The sequence below is a fragment of the Miscanthus floridulus genome, chromosome 3 (assembly GCF_019320115.1).
Source record: "Miscanthus floridulus cultivar M001 chromosome 3, ASM1932011v1, whole genome shotgun sequence".
Classification (NCBI taxonomy): Eukaryota; Viridiplantae; Streptophyta; class Magnoliopsida; order Poales; family Poaceae; genus Miscanthus; species Miscanthus floridulus.
In genome coordinates, this window is record NC_089582.1 from 150,170,201 (window position 1) to 150,174,865 (window position 4,665).

Sequence of the window (4,665 nt, forward strand, 5' to 3'; positions counted from 1 at the left end):
TACATTCTTTTGCATTACTCGTCAAAATATCAGCCAAGAATTCCCTCCTCAGCGAAGTTGGTAGCTGCGCATGGCAGATAACAATAAATAAGTTAGTATTTTTCAATGTAGTTTATGAAACTTAGTTATGTACTATACATGCTTACATTATTGATAGGTGGCAATCTTATGCCATCCCATGACTTCATGAAACTGTATACAAGAAAGCCTCCCAAATTCCTGCAGAAGATCAATTGTTTATTTGATGTACATAGATCAAATAACTATTTCTGTGATATGAAAGTTGAAATATATTACAAGTGATTACCAGTGTTTATTATGTGTAACCTTTGTTACACACGTAGGGTATTCTCAGTGATAAATATTGTCGTTCATCTTATAATTTAACAATCCCATGGCAAGATTGAACCTTCTAGCAATAGTGTGTAATGTAGGTATATATGAATCTCTGTGATCATAACCCTTCAAGCATACATGATCTTGAAGTGGATCCATAATATGCACGATTATTTTTTGCATGTCGATTATGAATAAAGTGTATAGACCGTCTTGATAATATGGTAGTAGAATCTATAAACAAACACACAGACTATAAGTGGTAAATAATTTAAAAGGTTTTAAAGTAATACACAAAACACAACTTACATTGCTACATTCTTTAATGTCGTACTGCTTTTCCGGCCAGCACTCAAATACTTTTTTTAATTGATCTTGGTATGCCTTGTCAATCTTGGGACAACATCGTGGATCTCGTCCAAAATGAGTTATTTCCTGATAATTATACAATTACATAATTTAAGTATGACATGTATAAACAATCTTTTAGAATGATTTATATATATCAACTTACAGCAAATTTGAGATCCATGTAGTGGAATATTTGTTTCTTCTGCGCTATGTCTTGGTTGCACGCTACCATCTGAATAGCCATATTAAAGGTTTCATGTTCCAGCTGTCTATCATCATCTAAAATATTTATAATTTGTCTAAGACTTAAAGAAATTGGATATGGTCGTGTACTTCGTATCCACTCTTTCCTGAAAACAAGGATAAGGAACAAATTACTTGCTGTAGCAATCTAGAATGGACAAAGGCAATATCTATATTAGAACAGTTTGTTGTACTTTAGAATGCATGACTTGCTCTAAAGTCTCATCATCGGCGATCAAGTGGAACAACCCGCAAATTGTCGTCAGTAGGTCTTCTCTTTTTGTCTACTTTAGCGTCCTTGTCAACTTCATGTTACCCGACATCAAAATATCGAGGTCATTGAGCTCTTCGACAAGTTCATCTAGGTCATCGCCGGTCTTAGTCGTTTGCTCTTTATCTGGTAACCCTCTTATTTCATTTAACAGCGAGTTATATAAGATCGCAGGTAGCTTGAACATGAAGTTACTTATATCTTCCTGCAAACAGTAATTGCTTATATGCTAACCAATTAAAAAATAACTGATATGTATTAGAAGTAGATTCATAAGTAAGTACCTGGGTTACATGGTCAGATAAAGTACTTCCGGTCCAATACTCCATATAATTAAGAAGCCATAAACCACAACTATAGCTGGGCAATATTCCAAACAATCAAATATGAGGCATACAGATAATGGTTAGGCAATGACATATACACAAAACATAAAGATATTTTACCCATCTGTTTGCATTGGGACCTTGATCTTATGTTTCATTGGCCAAGATGTTATATTGGTACCGTGTTTCCATTTACTTTGGTCCAGTTTTGTAAGCCCCATTGCATATTTTATTAGTCTTTCCATTCCTAAGAGCTGGTATGATCAAAACACCAAGGCTAATTAAGAAACAGAACAGGTACCGAAGAATTTTAAATAAATGAATATGTATACCAATTATTTAGGGTGTGTTTGGTTGGGCTTTTGGCTTTGGCTTTTGGCCGCAAAAGCCAAAAGCCCAACCAAAGGGGCTGCTTTTGGATGCTGCTTTTTCAGAAGCAGCTGCTTTTCCGTAGTTCATTTTTGAAAGCTGGTTTGACCCTGCTTTTGGCTTTTGGCTTTCTGCTTTTCGAAATTGGTGGAATAAAAAGCTCTTCCATAGTTGTTTCAAGAGAGATAAAGATAGAAGGTATATTTTATACTTGTTTAACCAAACAGCTTTCAACTTTTCTACAGCTCACAGCCCACAGCAGCTTTCTCATAGCTCACAGCCCACAGCAGCTTTTTCCCATAGCCACAGCTCAACCAAACACACCCTTAGACGTACCGTATACCAGAGATCTTCAAAGTTTGTCATATTATCTCCAAAAGAGTCCAAAACATGTATCTGGCCTAAAGAAGCGTTCACAACACCCAGGTACCAGTGAAACTTTTCAATATTGATTGGAAGGAACACCTACAGTATTAGAGAGTTATCTAAATTATTTCTCTAGATTTGAAAGGGTAAAAAATTACCATATGTTAAGTATTATGGTAAAGCTTACCATATCAACATTTAAATAATTGTGTGCCCTTGTTTCAACCACTTCATCTCTATTATAGCTCAAATCCCTCTCATCTTTCTTCCCGTCAATTCGTAGCATTTGAGAAACCATTGAATTTTCCAAATATACATCTCCACCATCTCTATGAAGTAGGTGTTCTTCATGCTATCAATTCGATATACAAACTTATGACCTGCAAGTTTTTAATTTGTCATTAAAAGATTGGCAGGTAGTTTGTATGGACACTATGTAATGCAGAAGCAGTGTTAAACATGCTTACCGCGCCATTGACTTGCTCATTCGACTTAAAAAGGCAATCCAGGTCATCCCAGCATCCCCAAGCATCATTGATTCTGACGAGTTTATGATCTATACTTTTTCCTTTCATGTATTCAATGACCTCATCATCTTGTTTCGTAGACACATAATCTGCAGAGGTATCATTTTATATTATTATTATTATTAGTAATAAGTAATTAATTATTTAAATTAAAGAAGTAAGTTTCAATTAATGATGGCTCACCTTGAGTCATGATTTGTGCATTGTTTGATTTCTTTGGCTTATTATACCGAGGCAACGCCGTCACATCATCGTCAGCACGCATCATATGTTGTGCCTTTTGTAGTACTGGCGTTTGTACGGCATCATCGTTGACCTGTACTTCTCTCGCTTCCTCCCTAATAATGATCTGCAGATGCAATATATAATATCAGTTTGAGATTCCATATTTGTACATTTTGTATGCAATGGCCCACTCGGACAAAATATGAGAGGAGATTTGTGTTGCTTAAGAGTTCGTTGTGTACGTCATCCTCATGAGCACGCTTCCGCTTCTTGTCTTCGCATCTTTCTTGATCGACATCTACATCAATATAGCTCCACTTTAGTACATTAGCATATAAATAAATGCCTTATTTCATATTGAAAAGTAGCATGATGATGTTGTGCTAATTTGGCTCACCAGAAGTAGGCAATGCATCAATACAGACTGTACGTTTGACTGTACACATGGGAATATATGCATCATTTCTGTGTAGCCAATCTGTGAGTTGTACGGACTGATCAGCGAGGTTCATCATAAACGAGGAAATGGGTGAAATTATTATTAAAGGCTCGGATATTTCTGACCTTCGGGTGAGGATGGCCGAACTATTATTTCGACGTTGTTGTTGTCCAACGTTTCTTGGCTAGAGGCTACAATTCTTGACTCACTCTATATATACTTTTTAATCTCTACAGATGAGCAAAGTATTATTTAATAATAATTAATAATTTGGGAGACCAAATCTACGAGGTTGCAATGATGATTAATCATACATAGCTTAAATAAATTTACTAAAAGTAGTAATCGAACATAGCTTATAAATTTATTACAAGTAAAAGTATTTAGAGTAATTCACCTGAGTTATCTGGTGTCGGAAACTTTTCAGCTTTGGGCGAGGATGGCGGAACTATTATTTCGGCATTCTCTTTGTTCTGCCTTTCTTGGCTAGAGGCTTCGATTGTTGCCTCACCCTCTACTATTTGGACATTATCTTAATATGATCAAAGCAATATTAAATAATGTACTTAAATTTAAAAGATTAGCATAATTAAACATAGATTAAATTTAATAAAGGTAGGAACCAAACATAGTTTAAATTGACAAGTACAAAGATTTAGAGGAATTCACCTGAATCGTGCATTCAGGTTGCAAATGGCAATCTAATCAGGCATTTAGGCTGTAGGAAATGATAAGGCGGAGATCAGATGGAAATACTAACAACCTGTACAAGTCGCCGGCACGGTCGAGGTGTGCGTCTCCGTGGTGTTGCCGACCTCGATCACGTCCTTCATCACGGCGGTGGACAAAGCCTTGTCGCCGGGGTCGCCCGGGGACTGTGCTGAGCAACAGGTGGTAGATGCGCGCGTTGCTGGCGATGAGGATGCAGAAGCCGTAGCAGCGGCATCGCATGTGGAGGTACGGCCACGCCTTGCCATTGACGAAGTACGCTGGCTGCCAGGTTAGTCCTCTTGGTTGGGGTTTGTCGCTGGTTCCACTAACGAGGAGTACTGGCGGCGGTGGTCGTGGCTAGGACGTGCGAGGACTGAGGAAGGGGTTTGCGTGATTATAAGGTGCATTGGGGGCGGGCAGTGTTGATCGCGGCGGCTGTTCTGGTGCGCTGCGGTGTGGGCATATGCGGCAGGTACGTTGGGGGCGGGCGGCGTTCATCGC

The 4,665-nt window shown here is 38.1% G+C and overlaps 1 pseudogene; it reads right to left on the reverse strand.

Moving 5' to 3' along the window:
* Window positions 1-351: 351 nt before the first annotated feature.
* On the reverse strand, window positions 352-4,430 carry LOC136544702 (uncharacterized; annotated as a pseudogene).
* Between the last annotated feature and the right edge of the window lie 235 nt (window positions 4,431-4,665).